This window comes from Nothobranchius furzeri, chromosome 17 (assembly GCF_043380555.1).
Source record: "Nothobranchius furzeri strain GRZ-AD chromosome 17, NfurGRZ-RIMD1, whole genome shotgun sequence".
Lineage (NCBI taxonomy): Eukaryota > Metazoa > Chordata > Actinopteri > Cyprinodontiformes > Nothobranchiidae > Nothobranchius > Nothobranchius furzeri.
The window spans coordinates 45,906,415-45,916,780 of NC_091757.1; the positions used below are offsets into that span (position 1 = coordinate 45,906,415).

The following is a 10,366-nucleotide window of genomic DNA, read 5'->3' on the forward strand; positions in this document are numbered from 1 at the left end:
AGGCAGAAACTGAGGCTAAAATCAAGAGTTATCCCTGATTTGTATCCTGAAAGGGCCGGTCCAATGTGTTCACTTTGTGATGAGGATGTAGGAAAGTTTTTGACACCAAAGAGCCGTTGAGAGTTTATGAAGCTGTAAAATCTGCACGACATCATTACATCTTATTACTACAGAGTGACTGATGAGCACCAGAGGGTTACCATAGACCGGCACATGAGTTACTCCTGTAATGAAAAAAGAGGCAGGCCTGAAGCGGCTCAATTGCTAATTTAGGTCATTGATTGGCACAAATAAACGCCTTCATACCACACAACATGATTTAGCTAGTGACCCATCTCTCTGCTCACCGCCTCACAACCACCTTCCCCCTCTAAAGGCTGGCCATTAATTTACTCCCCCCCTGGGCTGCACTGTCTATAGTTATTGATCACACAGCGCTTCCAGCTCTAATTTAATGCCCATAATAAGTTCTGTCATGGAGGGAGCAGGAAGGGATTATTGATCAGCGTGCAGTTCTGCTGAGGGCACTACAGCAGCGCTCTACGACAGAGGAGTAATTATCCTTCACAACCTCTTAGAGCTCTGATGTCCTCTCCTTGAGTCGTTCAGTGTGTTAACTGCACAAAGACATCAGACGTCTACTCAATCAGATGTCTCACAAAGTTACTAAATCACTAAAATGGACCTCATCAGTTGGTCACTCAACGCGATTGATAAAATTTTTTCAACGATGAGAACGGGAGAAGGGGCTCCCGGATGCCCCTCCGGGACAGACCCAGTTGGACACATCATGGACTCCTGGAAACAGTGGAACTTGATTTGTTTATCTCAGCTGTCTGTGGTGGACTCTGAAGATTTGTGGATATTCGTTGATGTCAGGTTTCCTGCTCATTGGCCTTGGAGGCTTCCTGGCTTACCGGAAAATTAACAAGCTGTTGAGGAATATTGGCCTGATCCCGGAGCTCAGAGATGGTTTGTACCGTGCTGTGAATTCACAGACTCACATAATTGTCGTAAGCTTGGAACTTTGGCCGAGATTCATTCATTGGCACAAAAGATAGATGCCATCTAGGATAGAGTGGACAAATCAGCACGGATTGGGATAGATTAATGTCCATTATTGGGATTTTGAGGGGTTGAGGACCAAGGAACTTTAAGACAGAGAGGAAATTATCTCTGTCTGGCCCCAAAACAATTTCTAATCGTAATCTGGTGACCTTGAGCCTGCAAGGCTCCAACAAAAACTCCCCCCTCAGAAGATCTGTGGAATGTGCCGTTGCTATGGCAACTCAACTCTGTCTCCTATCCCAGCCTGGGCTGGACTGCGGGGAGGTCGCCAAATCATTCCAGGGTCACTGCAACCCTCCAACCCTCAATGCTCCTCCCCCTGTTCAGACTGAGGTGACATGCACTGCTTGTAGTGGCTGCAGGAACCGAAGTGTGGATAGTCCCAAACCCACCACCCCACCTAGTGGACACTTCCAATCCACTCCAATCCAATTTTATTTATATAGCGCATTTAAAAACAGCATGTCAGCTGACCAAAGCACTGCACAGAGTTAATCCCTCTTTCATATTTTGGGAGGAAATCAGCTAAAAAGTCTGAAAATTAATTTAGAAAGACTGAGTTATATTTAGGTGGACGGTAACAGAGAGCCCGGTGGGCAGCCGGCTAATTCAAACACTGACAGCTCAAAACTGGAGGGAGTCACAAAACCAGAGAGTGGTTTCAGAGGGAGAAAGGAGTTTTATAAAGTCAGCAAACCCCCACCACAACCAGAGGGTCTAGGCTTGTTTCAGACTAGGCATTCAGGAGGACAAAGTTCTGATAGAGGGGCCGACTCACCAGGCTGGACCCAGGTTTCAGTCATGAAGAACAGGTTTATTGACTGGTCGAAGAAACAGTCTTTCAAAAAAGCCGTTTTATTCCCAATCGATCGGACATTCATGAGATCAATCCTGAGGAGTGAAGTGGACGTCTTGGAGCCGGGTTTGAAGCGCCCACCAGAGCCGATCACCTTGGGATAGCTAAGGTTAGCCAAGTTAGCCCCACTGATTCGCCACCGCTGAAAGCTGCCGTCCATGCGATCACTCACGGGGAACTTCCGACAGAGGGTTTGAATGGACTCCGCCTGCCAGTGACAGAGTTGAGGATCCGGTTGCAGAGGAATGATAGATATCAAAGATGAGGACCCTGGTGACAGTCTTTGCTTCGCTCGGCGTCCTCCCCGCCTGCCGCGACGGCGGCGCCTCTTTCGGAACCAAACTGGATGCGGGGCGGAGAGCAGAAATGCTGGGACCGTAGCAAACAGCGAGCCAAAAGATCCTCCAAACTCACAACTGTGGAACTGAAGTGATCCGAGTGTCTGCCGGAGATCGAAGAGGGTAAGTCGGTCATATGAGATGACAGTACTGGATTCGGTAATCCAGCAGTTTGTAAACACAATAAGAAGCAAAAACAGGAGCAGCAGACGAGCAGCCATTACAGCAGGCGCCATCTTTTCTCCAACGTGACACTTATGTTGTGTGATGTCTGAAGTCTGTTGCATTTCTGTCTGAGGTGTTTTTTTGCAGAGCAAAACTGCCCTCCCAGTGGAGGGTATCTCTGAAGTGCCTTTTTTTCCCCTCCACCTGAACCAATCCTCGTGTAACCCTCTGTTCTCTATTAAGGTAGCGCGACTCAGGGTTGCGAATGACCACAGTCACCAATTCTTGTCATGCGTCTTGCCCATGTATGTCTGATCTCTGAATTGTGTGAACTGAAACTCTCATTTCCCTCTGGGACTAATAAAGTATCTTTGAATCTGAATTGAATTGATGTTATTTACTATTAAGTGACACATTATAAGAAGTTCTTTATTAGTCAGTCAAATTCTAGAGCTACACCAGAATGTATGTATGTGGGTTCTTGTCACTACAGTACATTAAATGTTGATGTTAAAAAATAAATTTAATAATTTCAAACATTAAAACTATAATTGTCAACAGAAACATCAGATTAAACAGTTCTTCTGGCTTTTCTAAAAATGCAAAAGGTTTTGTTTGTTTATTTTTTTGTTTTTTGCAGCTTTGCTGTCCCCTAGTGGCCAAGATCCAAATGACAGCAAGAAATACCATGACAGTCATGAAAAAAATAATAAAGTTTTCTTTGAGTAATAAAAAATAGACAGACAGATATTATTTTGTGGTAATAAGTCTACATAAAATACTGGCTTTCTATGCTCTATAGATGCATGACGAAAATCCCTTTATTGCCACTAAGTGGGGACATTTTAAACTGCTTTCCCAACATTTGTGTGTTTACAAAAGTCCTGCAGGACATTTCTTCAGCTAAATAAATGTTTTTAAACATGGCGCTGTGCATCAGGACTTTTGCTGTGATTGAATGCTTTAAATGGTTGGTTTTAGATGAAAATCAGTTTATGTTCAGAGCTTTAATCAATGATTGGAAGTCGCTCATGGTTTTTAGTCAAAGGGATTAGATTCACAACCTAGTTTTTGGAGACCAAACTTGCTCTTAATGTTTAACTTTGACCGTAATCTTCTGAGTGATGATTTATTCGGACAGCGCAATCAGTCACTACATCAAACATTTCCTGGGTTTTACATTCCTCTAGGTGAGTAAAGTTTCATTGGATTTCAGTTCAATCAATTATGAAACCTATCTTTTAGTATTTCACAGCGATTTAACAAACATTTTCTTAGGTAATAACATTATTCATTTTATTTGGATCCCTTTTAGTGGTTTAATTTTCCTCTCATCAGCATTTGTTTCTATTTGTCTAATTTCAATGTTAATTTCACCCAACAGAAAAATGAGTAGATGAAGACTAACTAAATGCAAATAAGAGCAGCATAAGAAATAAACAGTTTGGGGGTCGTGGAGTACAAAAATGTTGCATTTTAATTCAGTTTGATCCTGACTTTCGTTAAATGTCCCTAAATCCACTGAAGGAGCCATCTTCGTGGTTTATAGATTGTTGAATCTCAGGCTGCAGATTCAGTAAATAATCTCACACTGCTGACATTTAGACCTCAGTTTTAAAAAGTTGGTTTAAAGTTTGATCAGCAGTAAAAACATGTAGAATGAGTAAATGGGTGTCCAATTACACATGTTGACATGGTTCTGGCCCACTGGTCACACCACTAAAGTGGAGGATTTTCCAGACATCCAGTTTTCCAGCTGGAAATCCAAAGCATCAAGGCCTAATGTCGGAGTTACAGCTGTTTTTAATCTCTGAGGATTAAAAAAATTGTAAATAAACCTACATTTCTCCAAAAACACTGAGGGGAATCTTTACAGTGGTAGGTTGTCACCAAGATGGAAGCTTTTATGCTGCTTGTTGATAACTTTGATATCTGATGAGTCTTTACTCACCTGGAGAAAAGACCCTTTGGTGTTCCAGATCTCATGAACAGCACCAACTGGGATCCACACTATAGAGACGAGAGAGATGCCCCATCCCACCAGTTCAGCCCACACATGGGTACGTGTGTGTCCCATAGACAGGAGGAGTGTACAGAACAATGCTGGAGGTTAGCATGCACAATGTGGATGAGAGAAACGCTGTTTTAAACATGTGGTTTAAAGAGATACACACTCACACGGTTTAAACTAAACCCACTAACATCAGCAACGGGCAGATCCGCAGCCAACTAAGGCGGAAGAAGAGGTTTAGAGCTTCACCGCGCATCTTTCATAAAGAGCCGAGAAACACCTGACATGCAAAAAAACAACTTTAAATCAGTGTTGACTGCATGAGAACGTTGTTAAATAACTCAAGTGTGAAATCTCTTTTTAAATTTAATGTGCAGCTTTACCAAAGATCCAGCACACAGTCACAACTTCAAAGAAAGTCAGGAAGACGAGGGAAACCACAGCGGTGCAGTGGTCCATCAGCTGGAACACATAAATACCTCCCGGTGAAGGAAGGAGGAGAAATTTAAACAACACGAGTGAGACAGTCGTCAACATGACATCATCGTTTTACCTTGTGATGTGAAGAATCCCAAAACAAAGCAGAGAAAGCACACAACCAGGAAAAGCAGCTCCTCTCTTTTTAGAAATTACTGAATTTTGGGTCCAAACTCATCTTTTAAAAATGTCACACCAACCTCCACATTGGCAAACTGCTAAATAAAATTAAAAAAGCATTCTCTTTCAATGTAATCTGTGAATATTTAAGTCCTTATGATGTTCCGCTAGAATTATCCTGTGATGTTTCTGATTTTGGAGGGGCGGGTGTTTACCAGGCTGTCAAAGCCCAGACGCAGCAGCATGATGAAGAAGAGCGGGCCCAGAACTGAAAGGCAGAGATGGTGGAGAGGACTTCAGGGTACATGCCAAACACCAAGCCGGGATCTGAGACATGGTAAAGATACACACACACACACACACACACACACACACACACACACACACACACACACACCACACAGCTGAAAAACACTTAACCTTGGTGGCAGGTTTTGTCTACTTTAATTAACAAGCTTACCTCCCATAGCTATGTTATCTACTGGTAGATTGTGTGTGTGAGCCATGTATCCAACAGCTGAGAAGATCACAACGACGGTGGCACAGGAGTTAAGTGCTCGTCCCGTAATTGGAAGGTTGCTGGTTCGAGTCCCGCTCAGTCTGTCCCTGTCGTTGTGTCCTTGGGCAAGACACTTAACCCATGTTGCCTGCTGGTGGTGATCGGAGGGACTGGTGGCGCCAGTGCTCGGCAGCCTCGCCTCTGTCAGTGCGCCCCAGGGCAGCTGTGGCTACATTGTAGCTCATCCCCACCAGTGTGTGAATGGGTGAATGACTGATTGTGTTGTAAAGCGCCTTGGGGGGTTCTAGGACTCTAGAAGGCGCTATATCAAATACAGGCCATTTACCATTTACCATTTTTTACAAAACCAGCCAGGATACTGGTGAATGAGTTGGTCAGCGACACGATCCACACATCTCAAAAACAAAACTAATTAAAATCTCAGTCCAGTCTAAAACATAGGGAATGGGTATGACATACACATATGTTATGTTGCTTTAATGTCCCAGTTGAATAATGTCACACATGGTATTTTACCTCTAAATGTTGTTGTTGTTGTTGTTGAACTTGTTCTAACTCGCCATTGATATCATTGAGCCAAAAGCGATTCCCAGTGAGTTAAAGACTTGAGATGCTGCATTAACCCAAACCTGTGGTGAGGACAGAAACAGAGGATGAAGATAAAAATAAATATATTTATTCATTTATTCTTGAAAACCTAGAAAACACCGAATGGGTGATATATTCAGAATTGCATAAATAAACAGTTGATTAAATCGTAGGAGCTGGTTTATGCTCTAACTGAAAATTACAAGAACTAAATATCTAATTAACATAATATGATTGTTACGGCTGCTGCCTCATTGCTCTGGGAACAGAACTCTGATTAGGGCCCCTCCCCCTCCTATATCCTAGCCAATCACCTAATCCGCTCAGACCAGTCCAGTCACCTTGTGATATGAGTTTCTGTCCTGAGACTGGGAAAGCATGGATTCAAATCCAGTGCCACCCCACTTGACACTCATTAAGGGGTTCAACTGGGGGGTTAAACCACCAAATAGTCCCCGAGCGTGGCTGTGTCTGCAGCTCACCGTTCCCCCAGGGGATGGGTCGAATGCGGAGAATACATTTCACAGACCAGTGTGACAACTAATAGGACTTGAACATTAATCAGCACCTGACAGCTTAAAAGGGAGAGCTGTCTGAAGCACGGGAGGGCACTGTTGAGTTGTGACGTGGAGTTGGAGGTGGCACTTGGTCAGCTGGAGTATTTCTCTGAGCTCGATTGGGGGGTTGTGAGGTTGTGGCAGGCTTCCTCGGATGAAAGGGTTACTGTAGGGTCTAACATGAATGGGGTTCGCTTGTGGTAGGAGGGATTCTGGGGTCTTGACCCGGTTAAGGTTGGGTCATAGTCTTTGGGGCGGGTTGGTTTAGGTTGGGAGGCACTCGGATTATAACTGTGACTCTGGAAACGATGGGTCACGTCCTCGTGCACTGCAGGAGGTATGCTGCAGAGAGAAGTGCTTTGTTCAAAGTCTTGGGGACTGCTGGTGTGACGTGTTCTGTTTGAGGACCTTTTTGGAGTGGAGGACTGGCGTAGGGTGAGGGCACTGCTGGGCTTCCTGCAAATAGAGGTGTACCAGAGACTGTAACCCAGGAAATTCATTGTGTTGATGTTGCTGTGGCAACAATATGCCTTACTGGCATCCAACCTGCCAATTTTAAAGAAGAAGAAGCAAAGGAAGGCCCAGACCTGTGCTGATGCCCCAATCACTCCCTTGTTTTAGCCTGAGATGGGTTTGATTTTTTGTTTGCTAACTCTGATGTCCTCCTAAACCAACACATTCTCTCACCCGAAGTGTCAACAAATGACGCTGGGTGGCCAAGTGTTTGTTTCCGACGCCCGCGGTAAAACGCACATTTCGCCGACATCTAACCTCTAACCTCTTGCTACTTAACCTTCCCCTCACCCCCAACCTAACCTTAACCCTGTTGCTCATTCCAAACTTCTCGTTAACCGTGTTGGAGAGGGGCGTTAAAACTAGAAACAAAGTTTTTAAGGCACAAGAGGGTAAAGGTCAGAATTTGGTGAAATCCCCATTTTACCTCGGCAGTCGGAAAACAACGCTCTGGCACAGCGCGTCGCCTCCCGACGCAATGGGACTCCCAACGCGTCGAACACAAACGCTTAGTCACCCAGCTTCATTTGTCAATGCTTCAGGTGTGAGAATGTGTTGCCTAAACTCAATGCGGATGTGAATGTTCAGAGAGAGTCGTGAGTCTGTGGATACTCGGATCTGTGCTAGCGCCCTCCTCTCATGAGTGTGTGTGTGTGTGTGTACAACTTTTTAAAAATGTTGCTCTTTTATTAAGCAATTCTCACCTTCTCCTCAAACTGTTTGCTCCAAACAGGTGTCACAAAATAAAGGATGCCCTCCTTGGCTCCAGGCAGCAGCATATTATTGAAAAGCAGGGCGATCAGAACGAAGTACGGGAAAACTGCAGTGAAGTACACAACCTACAAATAACAAGGAAACAAAAGTCGACAATTGGTGTGTGAGCTGTCAGTGTAGACAAGAATAATCCTGAGACCGATACTGTATACTGTTATAACCTTCCCAGTTGATATGGCTCCTTTGAATATACACAAATAAACGATGACCCAGGCTAAAAGAATTCCTTCTTCCAAACAATTCCCAGCGAAGACCCCCCGTTTCCTCAATGCCTCTGGTCTTCTGCAGGAGCTTGTAACTGGAAATATTAGGAAGAATGGACACCATTACCACTTACATCAAATAAGCATATTGAGAGAAGCCAGTTGAAGTGTCTCGGCATCTGGTTAGGATGCCTCTAGGTGCCTCCCTGGTGAGGTTTTCCAGGCATGTCCAACAAGGAGGAGACAATGGAAGACCCAGGACACACTGGAGTGACTGTTTTTTGGCTGGCCAGGGAACACCTTGGGATTCCCCCAGAGGAACTGGCCCAAGTGGCTGGGGAGAGGGAAGTCTGAGCCTCTCTGCTTACGCTGCTGTCCCCGAGATCAGACCCCGGATGAGCAAAGGAAAATGAATGGAGAAACTTTGGGTAAAATCATCTTCAGGTTATTCCTTTTATTGGTGACTTTTGATGGCTGGACTCTTGTTTGATTTGGTCAGAGTTATGTTTGTTGACTTCAGAGCCACTCACCTTTTAGCAGGGGGCAGATTTTAGCAATAAAGTGCACCGGTCCTAAATGATACTGTCCAACAGCGAACTCCATAAAGAACAGAGGAATACCACACAGGAACACCATGATGAGGTAAGGGACAATAAAGGCTCCTAAACACTGAGAAAGTTTCACCCTTGAGTTGCCTTTCAAATTTTCCAACATTGTCTTTTCTCCCTTAACTGTAAATTCATGATTTGTTAAGCATTTTTTTCCAGCGTTGATCAGTAAAAATACTGAAAAAACACTTCCTTCTGTTTTTAAACCAAGAATTAATAACTGGCAGATTTAACTTTTTCTTGCATTTTAAAAACTTGCCCACTTTTGTGGACGTTGTTTTTATTTTTAAAAAAGTGTCTTAATCAGTAAGAGGCTAAGGAAAACCTTTTCATTTTTCTTCAGTCTGTTTTTCACCAAATGCATGTACTCATGTTTCATCTTTTCTTTCCAGAATGCACTATTTCCAATTATACTGAGTTTGAAAACTTAGATGGAAAACAAGCTCTGAAATAGTTTTCAATAGATTTCACAGGACATTGTATTTGTCCACATATTTGCATTTCTATTGTTTATGTTTGTTTGCTACCTTTTTGTATTTGTATATATTTAGGCTATTGGGAACCATAATGGGTTTTATGTGTTGCAACAGGTCAAGACACCAGAGCGTGGTACCCAAGTTTTCCTAAACCCCCAGAAAACATTGAAGGATGGTTGCAGCTTTTTAATTTTTTCATTATTGAGATGCACGAACAGAAGGTTTATGTTGCTTTCAGTCTGTCTGACTACGATTCCTCTGATCTTTGACAGTCTCACCTTCACTGCTGTTGTAGCAGAGGTAAGAAAAACCTCCAGACGCTTCCCAGTCCAACCGCGTATCCCACCGAGGCCAGGATGAACTCCATCTGCCCCCTCCAGGTGGGTCTCTGACCCTCTGGCTCTGTGATGCTGTCAGGAATCACTTTGCCATCTAAAGGTTGCAAAACACAATCTTTGTCTTCAGAAAGTGACTTTGGGTTCTCAGATCCCACCTCCATTGCAGACTATTATAAGAAGATGTTCTTATAATAAATGGATCAATTGGTTAGAGGTGATCTGTCAATCATACTGAGCTTTAGGGGAAAGGTTGCTAATCTGACCATCTTTAATAGCCACTGACCACAGTCAGGTGCAAAACCTCTTTGATTTAGTCTGACTCAGTCTGGTGGAACATCTGCAACGGAGCGCATTCTTTCCAAAATAAAAGCCTGGGGTCACAGTCATTTAAATCAAAATACAAAAGGTCCAATGAATCTGTCTGTGAAGTCAAATAAAAAAAAGACAGTTTAGGCTCTCGTGTTTTTATCCGGTGTACACTGCAAAAAGTAAGAATAACAAAAAGGCCAAAATTTAACTTGATAGGATAAGGGTGAGTTTAATCAACATTTCTTTACTTTATTTAGCTCACAAGACCTTAAAAACAAGCGTGTAGGAAGAGAAAACACAATGAAAACAGGAACTGTTCTCTTTAATTATGAAGATAAAACTTATTATGTTTGTTTGTATGTTTGTGCTGCCAGACTGAATTACAATTGTCACGTACATGCTTTGTTTTTCAGAGCACACAGCAATTTGGAATCGCTGCTAGTGT

General features: G+C 43.3%; 1 long non-coding RNA gene across 2 annotated transcripts in view; it reads left to right on the top strand.

Moving 5' to 3' along the window:
- Positions 1 to 9,648, top strand: part of LOC139063640 (uncharacterized) — a 28,132-nt gene extending 18,484 nt beyond the window's left edge. Inside the window, exons 2-4 of one of the 2 annotated variants that reach the window (XR_011517014.1) lie at positions 5,237 to 5,372; positions 7,947 to 8,832; positions 9,389 to 9,648. This is a non-coding gene — a long non-coding RNA (uncharacterized lncRNA). Of the gene's footprint in view, positions 1 to 5,236; positions 5,373 to 7,946 lie in introns of both variants that reach the window. The other variant, XR_011517013.1, reaches the window with a different exon arrangement.
- Positions 9,649 to 10,366: the final 718 nt, after the last annotated feature.